This window comes from Asterias rubens, chromosome 21 (assembly GCF_902459465.1).
Source record: "Asterias rubens chromosome 21, eAstRub1.3, whole genome shotgun sequence".
Lineage (NCBI taxonomy): Eukaryota > Metazoa > Echinodermata > Asteroidea > Forcipulatida > Asteriidae > Asterias > Asterias rubens.
In genome coordinates this window covers 2,413,780-2,427,990 of record NC_047082.1, presented here as the reverse complement: position 1 = coordinate 2,427,990, position 14,211 = coordinate 2,413,780, and the positions used below count along the sequence as shown (strand labels likewise).

Sequence of the window (14,211 nt, the reverse complement as noted above, 5' to 3'; positions counted from 1 at the left end):
CTGCCAGCTCAAAACCTGGCTGTCCTAAAAACAGGGCACCCTTACAGACAGAAATGAAAAGAAAATACTAATTAATATGCAAGCCAAGCAAGCCGACCCTGCCAGGTAGCATAAGTATTTAGACTCAAAGTTCAGTCAACCATAATTTCAATAAATCAGACTTTGCTTCCCTTTTTGCTTTCTCCTTTCCCGCCATTTGTAAATATAGAATGAATCTTTGCAATCTCTTGTTTCATTTTAATAGGGCTCCAGGGGGTTGAATCAGGGCCAGCCCAGGGCAACCTGTGATCCCCTGCAGTGGTTTGGCGATAAGAAACCCTGGTCTTTAATGACACCTGAGTACCAGTTTAATAGTTCTATTAATGGTAGTCATCCCTTTTGTTTCATAACATCATGCAGGGAGGAAGTCTCCAAGATGTGGAACAAGTTTGCAGAAACTCCATGTAAACATTATTCAAAGGCAGGGTTTACTTTTGGTGGTTCTCAAAGACTTGTATCTTCACTTGGTGTATCCCAAAATGTGCATAAAATTAAAAAACTTTGAAAATTTTGGTTCAGTTGGTCATCGAGGTTGAACGAAAATACTGAAAGAAAAAACACCCTTGTTGTATCTATACAACAAGGGTGTTTTTTCTTTCAGTATTTTGCTTTCAGATGCCCGACTGAGAAAGGCTTCATGCCTATTAAAGTCTTTCTCAGATTCAACTTGAGTCACACTTGACCTCCACCTGACTAAGGTCTCAGACCCTGACTCGACATTACTTGCACTAAATTGAGCCACAGATTGGATGAAATATTACAAAGTCGGAGTTGAATGGTGTCTGTACACAGAACATGCAAGTTTTACAAAAACAGTACATTTGTACATTCAAGGGCTTTTCCAGGCAGGCAAGATACAGTACTGACCATATGGAAAATTGTACGTTTTGCGTCAGAATTTCCAAGTTCAAAGAATTATAATACCAATAACAGCTGAACAAGTTTTGAGATGTGCTCCTTTATAATAACAAAATTTATAAAATACAGGAAGTGCAACTGATAAATTATAAGATGTTATCTATAAATTATCAGATGTTTGCTTGCATTGAGCAGTGTACAAAATCGTGCATGCGGCTCTTTAGTAAACAAGTCTTGTCAAATGTGACATATTATTCTATTGTGTAAGACATGTTTTGAAGTATGAGTTGTCATATTCTTCTCTTCCAATAAAACAATGAGTATTTAAACCTTTAATTTATGGACATAACCATGACAGGTTACCAAATACAAAGACTGTACTGTGAAGTTTATGATGACTCAGTATTTACCTGGGGTGATTTATTTGAAGACACATCCTAAGTTGACATGAACCCAGGTAAATCTACCTGGGGCCTGGACTGGAGTCAAGAATCTCAAATTACAGTAGTCAGGTGCGTGATATTGACATTGTAGCAGAAACCAATCAAGGGGTACACCAAGGGTGGAGAGAGGGTATGCTTGTATCACCATAGAGTAACCAGGAACCGCCCTAATCACACCCCTGACATAATGCAAATAAGTACAAATCAATACAAAACAGTATGGGCCACTCGCACCATCACACTATACCCACTCAGCAGTGTCAGCTCATGGTCAAAACCCACACAAACTGCTTCCAAAGGGTATTAAAATATTTATATATGAAAAATAAGGAAAAAATAAAAAAATTGATTCAGAAACTAAGCTTATATTATATTTTTGGAGGTCAACAACAAGTTTCTAATGTTGTAAAAAGGGGAAAAAATATTGGTGCACTGGCCGGGAATCGAACCCGGGCCTCCCGCGTGGCAGGCGAGAATTCTACCACTGAACCACCAGTGCTACATGATATCAGAAGTGACAAGTTCAGAATATATACGAAGTACATACACTGCTGTACTTCGAAATTATTTTGCCGTAAATGTTTTCATTTTTTTCATTCAAAAAGAGGAAATGTTGGCTGTATTAACAAATATGCAAAAATTGGTTTGGAAAAGGTTGGTGGCTTGAACTTTGTGACGTCACCATGTGGGCGGAAGTAAACACTCTGCATAGCATGCAAACATGCAGTACCAGTGCGCAGACGACAACCTGCCAAAACTTGCAAAAGTGGTAAATTTTATTTCAGGTATAAAAAAGCACCATATGGATTTATTAATGGTTAAAACAACAAAAGCTAACCTGTGCATGGTCCTTGCATTCCTTTGTGCATTTGGAAATGACAAACAAGAAGTTTTACGCTCTCGTTGCAGCAGAAATTCTGTCAAAATGTGAGCAGGCGGTCGTCCGTCCCGTCGTTGAAAATTAGTGGACGCGTTGAAGTGCGCCCTCTGTAGGCATAGCGCGTTAAGGCATTCTGAGAGAGGGGGCGCGGGATATACGATTTTTGTTCGGGGCTGATAAGTACTGGTATGATGGTATGATAAAGTAATAATTAGGGAATTTTCCAGCGATTATATCTTATTGAGCTGTGATGTTTGAGTGTATGATTGGAGATTGGTAGATTGCGTGACCAACATTTCCTACTACAGGAAACGTAGGGAGGGTTTCCGCCCACAAAAGTACAGAGCGACCGACCATTGAGTATTTTACGGGGAAATGAAGCTGGACGATCCTCCAAAGACCAAAATTGCATTTTATCAATGTTTTAATAACCGTATTTATTTCCTACAGTATTTGGGATATTTGGAGCAATTCCAACATCCGTACATCAATAAGGGCCTTCCGCTAACTGCTCGTTCTGGTTGGGGTTCGGGACAAACAAAAACAATCAACGCGTATAACATTTCTCCATTAAAACGTAGGGGCTTACCAGATTTATTTTTAAGCGGGACTGGAAATAAAAATGTTGCAGTACAGTTTGTCGTGATCAAACGGACAGTGGAGGGTGGGGGACGCTCAGAATCCTCCCACTCCCCTTCTCTCACAATTGTTTATGTATGACACATCCCCCAACTTATAGCGCCAAAAGATTTCATTATGCATGCTGACTTGTGTTATTGTGTCCGATTCGAGTCTTGTTTGTGTCTTCCTGGAACTCTGCAGTGGTATAGAGATTATGGCCCTGGACTTTGGAATCGGTTATTTTTAACTCAATTAAAGGCAGACCAACGGATCAACACTAAAAACTCAAGTTGTTTGTTTCTTTCTTTCGGAATGTGTGGGTCTAGTCTCCCCGAAACCTTAGTGTTTGGAACACGTAGCTCGCATGTAGGATTTGTCTGTGTCGTTGTTGGTGTGGGAATGGCTAGGTGAGCATGGGGGGGGGGCATATTATTTTCTAGAGCACACAGAAGAAAGGTTTTTAACTCATACCGGGCTTTAGTATGTTCTAGATATGCCAAACTTATCTCACTCACTTGTGAATGGACACGTGAGGGCGCCCTTTACAATTAATGGTGCCCAAACTAATTACCAAAACGAGCCTTGAAGTGACCACGTCTTGGCCTTCCAGGCACCGGGACAATAAAGCAATAATGTACTAAAATAGTAATTATTTTTTAATATAAGATACAAGTTCTGATTTTAATCTTTAGTTTCACGTAACTTTTCTGGAATAATTACGAAAACTAAGGATCATGTTCCTAGTGTTCAAAAGCGACTGGACTATTCTTCTGTGTGGTTGCAGACTCGCTCAACAGGCCTATAACGGGACAAGTAAATACATAGCCGCAATCCAGACATTTTACTCCCTGCCTCGGTTTGGTGGCGTGTACGTGTGAAAAATATGGATGCATTTTGTGTTGTGTTGTCATGTTGTTGGCCTGAAAACATTGGGATTAAGTTTTGGCTTATAATAAGTAATACGGCAATTTAAAAAAAAATCCACCGGTGTTGATTGGGGACGTCCGCATGACTTCCCAACGGACCGAAAAATGTTTTAAATCATGTTAAAATTATTCTTGATAACACTTAATCACTGGCTTCGCAAGTGTTCATGAGGGACATCAAGCCCTTGATTGAACACCCGACCGGCGGTGCATTGTCCAGGGGTGCGTTATTTACGAGCTACTACTAATAGCAACGCCGGTAAAAAGGTCGTCTGCAGCGGAAATAGGGTCATTTTTTTGGAGCGAGAGTTCGCGAGCAAACAGTGCCGAGCAGAGCGTCGGGAGCCCCGGGCCCGATTCAGACCCAGACAGCTGGGACCTTGAACAATGCCGGGGTGTGTTTTTTGGCTGGAAATTCGATATGGTTTTATTTTTACACTTTTGCCGGTCTCTCGAAAAGTAAACAATTGTCAAAGTAATATAGACTTATTATCAAATGATTTGACAATAATGAGGTTCTTTCATTTCATTTATATTAAACGTTCTGAATCATTCGTTTGACCATGGTTTGACATCGCCGTTAACGAAACTAAACAAAACTGTCAACGACCGAAAACAATATTAAATGTGTAACACTTTTTTAAGGCGGGTTTAAAACAAATTAGTCAACTCGTTTACTCCAGTCAACTCGTCTCGACCAAATCTTCAAACTTATAGACCTTCTTAACTTTTGCAACGTCAAAGCCTGAGTTTTTGCCAACATCATTCCGCCAAAACACGATTTAGTGTGTAATTAACATTCGGCCGTCCAACCAGCTCGATTAATATCAATGGAAAGTCCGACTATCGTGCAAAATGTTCAAGCACGAGTTGGTCGGAGGACAAGCTGGTTTGGGTGCGGGTTGGTCGGAGGACGAGTTGGTTTGGGTGCGAGTTGGTCAGAGGACGAGCTGGTTTGGGTGCGAGTTGATCGGAGTATGGGTTGGCATGGAACATGAAGCTGGAATGAGTATACAATTCTTAAAAATGAGCATGAGTTGGTTGTTTGAGTACGAGTTAACCTTTGTATGAAGCAGTCATTGTTCTCGTACTCGAACCTGTGAAGCAAGAACGAGGTTGAAAGAGAGAAAAAATAGTCTGACTCCGTGATTCATTGTTCGAATCGGTAAGCTTTCAAGCGACGCCAAGGTACACGACGAAAGATTGAGACATACCCAGGGGTAGAGGAGTGCTCATTCATTTGTGTAACATAATACAGTAATCTGAACACCACCAACATGTAAAATGCAGTGCAATTTTTTTTATGAATGGACGAAAAACAAACTTCTACCCAACTACATTTTCGGATCAAATTTCATCTGCAAACTTCCTCTAAAGGCGGCGTTCCTTTATGTCTATGGGGTGTGACAGAAAGAAAAAAAACAAGTTAGTGTTGTTTTGGATTTGGAGCTGTGGCTGATAAAGATCACAAAGCTTTCGCCGCTCATTGTCCAATTGAAGAGGTCAAAAAGTCCTTGAGTTTGGTTGGGGGGGGGGGGGTTGTTTTGTCGGCTTCTCTGATCGTGTGAGAGATCATAAGATTCGCCGACGTGTTGTCAATTAAAAACATACCCCCTGTTAACTGTGGTTTTGGTATTCCGGGCTGAGCAAACTCCGAGTTCAGCAATAATTGTTTGTTGTTTAGAATTCACTGGAAATACTAAATAATCAGTTATCAAATACTTTGATTTATAATTGATAAGTTGTTACGATTCAAGATGCAGGGTCTGATTTCAATTATTTTAACATTATCGAACTCGTATGACTCTGAAAATGTATTGGCTATAAAACCATACTTGATGTATTAAAGTAAAGCGGCTTTGGGTTGTCACAGAGTATTTTTTAGAAACATTTCACTTTGAAGTATACTTTTGAAATGAATTTGTCACTATAAATTATAGGATTGAAACAAGCATCGGTTCTTATAACAATCCCTTTAACCCGTCGTGTGAGAAACTGTAGCAACACTTGTCAAGCACTCTTGTTGACTCGAGTCGGTGACTTGGACTCGAGTCAGACTCGAGTCACCAATTTTGTTGACTTGCGACTTGACTTGACTTGGACAAAAATGACTTGTGACTTGACTTGACTTGACAATGTCAAGTTCTTCGGGTTGGGGTGAGATTTGAACCCTGATCTCCGCGTTCTAGAGCAGATGTTGTAACCAAAGCCTTGCAAGCTTGCCCTGGTCGACATGGGGCGCCCGGTTCGAATTCTGTTAGTGTGCAGAGAGAAAACCTCAAAAGTTCAGTAAACAGTATAACAGGGGTCGTTTCACAAAGAGTTAGGACCAGTCTTAACTTAGGACTAGTCCTAGGAGATATACAAATTGCATGGATAGTCCTAAGTTAGGACGAGTAATTGGTCCTTACTCGAGATAAGACTAGTCCTAACTCTTTGTGAAATCCATCCCAGATGCAGTATAGATGCTCGGACAAATCCGATAACGTTCTATGCAATACATTTCAATCCGTTTGTTAATAATTGATTTAAAAATACTTTTTAAGCGTTTTTTAAGACAGCGGACACTATTGGTAAATGTCATGCACCAGTCTTCTCACTTGGTGTATCTCAACATATGCATGAAATAACAAAGCTGTGGAAATTTGAGCTCAATCGGTCGTAGAAGTTGCGAAATAATGAAAGAAAAAACACCCTTGTCACACGAAGTTGTGTGCGTTTAGATGGTTGATTTGGAGACCTCAAGTTCTAAACTTAAGTTCTAAACTTGAGGTCTCGAAATCAAATTCGTGGAAAATTACTTCTTTCTCGAAAACTACGTCACTTCAGAGGGAGCTGTTTCTCACAATGTTTTATACTATCAACCTCTCCCCATTACTCGTAATCAAGAAAGGTTTTATGATGATAATTATTTTGAGTAATTACCAATAGTGTCCACTGCCTTTAAGACGAAAAGTGAGTGTCCTATTAATAACACCAATTTGTATTTTGAATCTGATCAGTTTGTACTTTTGCGGGAAACCACCGGGACCCCTGCCGTCTGGTTCGGCCGAAGTGAAACAGAGATTGACCGGGTAACATCCCATGACGCACTCGCCAACCAGTTCCTTCCTCGGAGAAGTGCCTGGAAAAGTGCACTCAGTTGACTGTCCTTTTAGAAGAGGAGTACATTCAGTGAACTTGATACTGAAAAACAATTCAGTGGTTTGGGATAATTGCTGTTTTACTACCCATTGCTAAAGCCGGTGGACACTATTGGTAATTGTCAAAGACCAGTCTTCTCACTTGCTGTCTCTCAACATATCCATAAAATAACCAACCTGTGAAAATTTGAGCTCGATTGGTCGTCGGAGTTGCGAGATAACTATGAAAGAAAAAAACACCCTTGTCACACGAAGTTGTGTGCTTTCAGATGCTTGATTTCGGGACCTCAAATTCTAAACTTGAGGTCTCGAAATCAAATTCGTGGAAAATTACTTCTTTCTCGAAAACTACTCCACTTCAGAGGGAGCCGTTGCTCACAATGTTTTATACTACCAACCTCTCCCCATTACTCATTACCAAGTAAGGTTTTATGCTAATAATTATTTTGAGTAATTACCAATAGTGTCCACTGCCTTTTAAGTGAAACGATCTGTGATGTTTAGGAGCGAGTGTAAACTACTTTATGGCGTGTACACGTCTTGACATGGAGACCGGAGGTAACAAGACTGAACAATAACCATCTACAGGGAAATTTTTAACATAGGGATGTCACACAAGGAATTTTTACAAAGTTTATGGGAGGATCTCACGTACAGGGACAAAGGAAAGAATGAAATAAGTGTCAAATTCTAGATACATTTGTGAATGTCTTTTATTTAGCCTTCGAGAAAGACTCTGCTAGGGTCGAAACGTCAGGCTATACTGGAAGATAATAACTATTGTTTGCATACACATGTACTCTCTAAATGTAAAAGAGTGAAAAACACCATTCTTTACTTTTCGAGTTGTCCCTCGTCATATGGCTCTTCAAAGAGTGTTTTTTCACTCTATTTTACATTAGACAGTAGGTCGTTGGTTGGTGGCCAGTTTGCAACAGCTAGTTCTATTTTACAAAAGGATTTTTTAAATCACCCTCTCCTAAAGCAAGTTGGCAACTTTGACATTTTAGGCCAAAAAGTCATAATTAAACTTAAAGAAACACAAACAATCAAGATTCATTAACCTAACACAGTATTGTCAGTTGCATCTGGAAGTGTAAGCACAGGCAATAAGGTGCAATTCCCTTTAAAACAAATTGGACTGTAAGAGTAGCGTCCCTTTAACACATTTTGTTCCGGCATCTTGATATGATTTTTCATCACCATTCAAATAGCCACTTATTAGCAAAGCACCCCGTGCACGTGTTCCGCATCCCAGTCTACTCTAGCGGCAAAAAGGCCAAGTTCCATGTGCCCTCCGCACCACTTGTACAAACAACCTCTCGACACCGAGAACACCATGAAAGGCTCGCCGCTCTGACTGGCCAGGCCGCCTGGTCGACGAACCGCCCGCCCGGCGCACCTTGTCTCTCAAATCCCGGTCCGTTTAATGTACCGCTCTTGTTTTGACGCACCGAAGTATCCGCTTGCAAAGCCACTCTCTTCAAACCGCACAATTCATTCTCTTGGTCTATCAACAATTTCCTGAGCAATTAATAACATTTTGACAGTTGTAAAGTTATCATAAAAACGAGCTGTATCCCTTTTTTTTAAAGCTATAAATGATAATTTTGCTGACTGGGGAAATGTTGTGTTGGTACATGTGTGCCTATAGTTATCCTGAAGTATTGAAAGTTCAGACATTACTCTTACACAATTTGATACAAACATCGCTCCTTGCCGTAAAACAAAAATTAATTAACTTTCAAATTTTGTATGTAACTAATGTAATCTCTTAATTTTTTAGATCTACTGGTGCAGCCCCCCCCCCCCACCCTTCCCACGATCTGCTGCATGCTTTGAATGTTGACAAAAAAACTCGTTTTATTTGTTTTTTTGGTTGGTTTATGTGGACTTCCTTTATGAAACTTGGCAAAATCCCACAAGGAAATATAAACACTCTAAGAGCCAATATCAAAAATTGCACAAATCAATAAGTTGTGATCTTGTCTGTCTAGTCAGACAAACAGAAATACCTTTTAAATTATTTTTAATTAAGACTCGTTAAGTTTGTGAGAAAGGAGCCATGGAAATCAAACTTGAAACCAAAAATGGTTCATCGCCTTTCCAAGGACAAATAATGGGTGTGTCTCAATCCACATCCTATATTTTCACTTCGTACGATGCGTGTTTTTCCAAAGAGCAATACTAAGATAGAGCAATTTTATTATGCCTTTCTTTCATCAAGAGCCTCTTAATTTAAGGGCTTGTGACGTCACTTGTAGAAGAATGGTTCAACACAAGTAATTGACTCTATGCTCAAGTCTCTTGAATTTAATTAGAAGAAATTTTAACATTTTGAGTGCAGATGGGTCTCCACTCTCCATTGTGCACCTTGGTGCATTTTCGAGTGAATGATGTCATCACTTGCCCAATGAGCTCCTACGTCATTTCGATGAAGTCATTTCTATTCTTAGAACATGACGTCAATTCTGTTTTTGACACTGACGGCTTTCAATGTTTACAGCGTTGCCATGAGCGGTTTTAAGCCGCCCCTTGGAAAACAGACCATGTGCAGTCCCTTTGTTGGTCACAAATGTTACAAAAGATTAGCAATCGAACAATATTGTATAGGGCGTTGTTGCAATGGTATTGATATGGATTGTGAGCCCATGATGAATCGCCGTTTTAAGTTTATTGGTTAAAGAAACAGTCGCAAAAAACAACCTTACTTTCCAACTTTGCGATGAAATTATGTGGTTAATATTGTACACTCCCAACTTGCGTTTAACACAACTTCAACTCTGCTTCTGTTGTGTTAATTTTTGTCATAGCAACAGTGGCTCAAAGTTGACATTATACACTCCCAAGTTTCAACACTGTTTCTGTACAGTCTATTTGTACATCAATTTGTCATTTTAGCCTTCGAAAAACTCTGCTATTTATTTCTGGTGCACAAACTAAACACAGCATGACCTTAATTCTCTACAGATATCAATTCTAGCATATTTTTTGTCATCAATGTATTAGAGATGACTCAGTGTTTGTAGATTCCATATTAATGATGGAAGTGTTTTCAATCCTAAGAACCCATAGCCATTACTCATAGGTGAATAATGTACGGATGACGCCATCCTCTCGCTGCATCACGCCCCTGGAAAAACCGCAAGATACGGGGCGACAACACGTGCGTTGGTTAGGGCTGTCTCTCGGTCTTTTTTTTCTACGGTTAGTTGAAGATGCAGATTGGAAGCCACATTGGTTTATCTGTGAGCTATGATCAGGGTTGATAATTGCAAGGAGTTGTTTGTTTTGGGGAGGGTGGGGGCAAGTAGGCCTATGCGTCACCATCAACACAACAGATATTCCTTTATCATTAGGTAGAGGGTGTCATTCATAAAATAAGTCAATTGCTGTTCCTAAAGCTATCATTGTGTTTACTCTAAAAAAAACTTCCGGGTAAACATTTACCCGTCTTTGTTTTTATTCAAGCAAATCAGAGCCTATGCTCACGTTTAAAATGTCACTTTTTGTGTTGCCATTACAGATACCGTTTTTGAAACGATTGTTGCTACAGCTGTTTCACACAGTAATGGTATCAGCAAAGATAACCTCCCATAGAAAAATAAAAAACATCCAGTGTGATGGGGGTTACAGCAAAAAATAAGGAAGGCACTAAATACTAAACTCCACAGCGGTTCGGCCCATCGGAGAATACTCGAGCGAGAATGACCAAATGACGTCATTTTGCATATGCTTGCATCTTTTAGACATGAAAATATTAGCAACCAGGTCCTAGTGGTTAGTCCACTCTTATGTAACAACTCCCCAAACCTGCTGCTACAAATGTACTTGAATAAAGAGGTCTGAAGCAGTGCTTGCATCTTTTAAACATGAAAATATAAACAACCCGGTCCCAGTGGTTAGTCCACTCTTATGTAACAACTCCCCAAACCTGCTGCTACAAATGTACTTGAATAAAGAGGTCTGAAGCAGTACTTGCATCTTTTAGACATGAAATCATTAACAACCAGGGCCCAATTTCATGGCTCTGCTTACTGTAAGCACAGAATCGGCGCTTACGGTAGCAGGGAATTTTGTGCTTACGGCAAGCGTATTTCACGGGTTAGCGGCGAATTTGGGCTTCTGCGCATGCGTACTTCACGTTACTAGGCATTCTACGCTTACAAGGCTAGCGCAGAAATTCGGCGCTTGCATCTAAGCGGGGAATCGCGATCGTAAGCGCAGAATTCGGCGGTAAGCAGAGCCATGAAATTGGGCCCAGGTCCTAGTGGTTAGTCCACTCTTATGTAATAACTCCCCAAACCTGCTGCGTGGGGGATCGTCGCGAACCGTGCCGGAATGTTCCGAGAGCACACGAAAAGTTCCGAACCGCTGTAGAGGTTAGTTTTTAGTGCCTTCCAAAAAGTGGAATAACGGTGAGAACGAAGCCCGCCCTCACTCGGGCAATTATAAATAACGCAGTACTGTGGCATCCGTATAGGCCCATACACAACATCATTATTGTAACTGCCATTTTTATGTGATTCCATTCAAAAACAGGTATAACGAAACTGAGGCTCAAAAACAGGTAACGATGCACATTATAGTTAGACTGTGCCAAGGGTCGACTCGTCCGTTATTACTATAATACAAACTATTCTAGCGTTTGTACCGTAGGTCCTTTGGGTTGGTAAACGGTTTTTTCAACTATTTTCAATCAGTGTCGTAGCTCCATGATCTCATAGGGGTGGGGTGGGGGGGGGGGCGGCAGAAGGACAGATTGTTCAGATTGTTAAGGAACAGTATAAGGGCCTATACCTTGATTAAGGTGTAAACCATTACCAGACACACTAATATTGCAGATCAATAACTAATAGTGAAACTGAAACGGCCTTGAACTTTAATACTTCGGTACTTACTGGAATGAAACACAAATAATCACCGGGATCAGAATTTGATTTCAAAAAATGTCCTTGATAAAAACGTGCACTATGACTCTGTGAATGGTCAAGGTTCAAACAGTTTGACGGACTTTCGATCTAAAAGTTGAATTACAAATTAAAAGTACAATTAAATTCCAAATCCTTTTAAAGATCCTTTCTAACTAAAAAAGACTATCTCGGGTAATGTCTCTAGTGCGTTATATGATTTGAAATAAAATTCCTTTCAAAACATAAGTTGCTCCGAATTTGAAAATTCACGCAATATAAAAACTCTCACCGTGAACTTCCATTCACTGTGAATCTTCCACTGCAAATCTTTCACTTTGAAACTTTCTTCACTGTGAAACTTTCTTCCTTCACTTTGAAACTTTCACTGTAAACCGTTTGTTCAATTAGATGTCTTTGTTTTGATGACCAGAACGTTTCACAGTGAAAGTTTCACAGTGAAAGTTTCACGGTGAAAGTTTCACAGTGAAAGATTCACTGTGAAACTTCTGTCACAGTGAAATTTTCACTGTGAGTCTTTCACTGGAATCTTTCTCTGTAAAACTTTCTTCACTGGGAAACTTTCACGGTCAAACTTTCTGATCATCAAAATAAACACATCTGGTTAAACAAACGGTTTATTATCAGGTGTGTTTATTGATTGATGTGTTTATCTCTGTTTTGAAAATCATTGCCGTGTTATTTATTATCCCTCTAAACTCAATTCATCGGTCTATTGGGCTGAACTTATTTATGGTTTACTGAGAGGAGAAACTCTGGTCCTGCCGGTTGAATTTGACAGATTTACGACTAACTTCCGTTCCTTATGATGAAGGTTGGAAGTTGTTTATTTGTTGTTCCTGCATTATTGGTCTTTGGTTTGTTTACATCATGTCGTCAGGTTTGACTCCACATTGGGGCGTTTGGAGATTTATTGACGGTGTAGTCACTTTGTGAAATATTGGCGTTTATTTGCAGATCGTTCACACATTCTGTCCACATGAATTGTGTACAATCTAGGAGCGAAAAGATTTCGTGGGAGGGTTGACACCGGTGTGCCTGATGTAGAGGTGAACATGGACGAGGGGTGCTGCTCTGGGAGTGGAGAAACCACGGAGGACGAACGAGAAACGCCCTACGCTATCAACATTTAGAATTGCTCACGCTACATGGTAATAATTATTGTCAAAGACCACAACCATCACTAATTGGTGAATCCAACCATTAGAAATTATGATCCAGAACATGTGACAGACACTTGTTGCAAAGATCTGTTTGCTCTAAGATTCACATTGGGTGAAAACTGCCTCTTTCTCTAAAACGGTGGTATTTTCTGACATGGAGGTAGGGAGGACTTCAAGACTCTGGACACTATTGGTAAGATGTCAAAGACAGACCAGTCTTCCAACTTGGTGTATCTAAACATAATATGCATAAAATTGCAAACCTGTGAAAATTTGAGCTCGATTGGTCGTCGAAGTTGCGAGATAACTATGAAAGAAAAAACACCCTTGTCACACGAAGTTGTGTGCTTTCAGATGCTTGATTTCGAGACCTCAATTCTAAATCTGAGGTCTCGAAATCGAATTCGTGGAAAATTGCTTCTTTCTAAAAAACTACGTCACTTCAGAGGGAACCGTTTCTTATACTATCAACAGCTCCCCATTACTTGTTACCAAGTGAGGTTTTATGCTAATAATTATGTTGAGTAATTACCAATAGTGTCCACTGCCTTTAAGGAATGCGTCGGCTAGGGAACAGAGGTTCCTCAAATAATATAACTTATTCCTGTTAAAATCTATTAGTTTACAAAAAAATATTCACTGAATTCTGAATGCACTAATTTATTGTGTTAAATTCTCCTTCCTTTGGTACATGCTGCTAGATCGATTTCGCTGTGGTCAGACCGTGGCTATCCATTATATCAACCGCCGTCTATCGCTGTCCTGGATCAGTACTACATACTCCTGTGGCCACGGTCTAATCTCGAATCTTGTCTTGGTAAATATGACAAGATTTCTTCCCTATAATTCAATGTGGGTGGCAATGACACGTGAACTTAGTGTGTGGTCTGGTCTACCTCCCCCTTCCATTTGGAGTAACTTATTAATCCCTCGAGGTATTTGGATAAGTTCTTATTTTACAATCATTTGCTTTGTGCAATAAGAGATTGGGTTTCAATGTCACTACACGGTCATGAATAATTCCACTTTGAGTTTGAAGGTAGACGCTGGTTGAAACATAGTCTTGGTTCAAAACCCGTAGCAGGAGCATGGAGGTAGAACCCGCATGCATGCTACTTCCATGACAGGAGTAGGCAACATCTGTCTTGATAATAAACAACAGGAGCGTCTTGAACCAAGTCTAGTTGAAACATTTTACTTGTTATCT

General features: G+C 40.0%; 1 long non-coding RNA gene and 1 other non-coding gene across 2 annotated transcripts in view; both read right to left on the bottom strand.

The window, feature by feature from the left end:
- The window catches only part of LOC117304323, a 34,869-nt gene extending 32,607 nt beyond the window's left edge, over positions 1-2,262 (bottom strand). The window contains exon 1 of the long non-coding RNA XR_004520589.1: positions 2,179-2,262. This is a non-coding gene — a long non-coding RNA (uncharacterized LOC117304323). The remainder of the gene's footprint in view (positions 1-2,178) is intronic.
- Trnag-gcc lies at positions 1,769-1,839 on the bottom strand. Its single transcript has one exon. It is a non-coding gene; the product is annotated as a tRNA-Gly (tRNA).
- Positions 2,263-14,211: the final 11,949 nt, after the last annotated feature.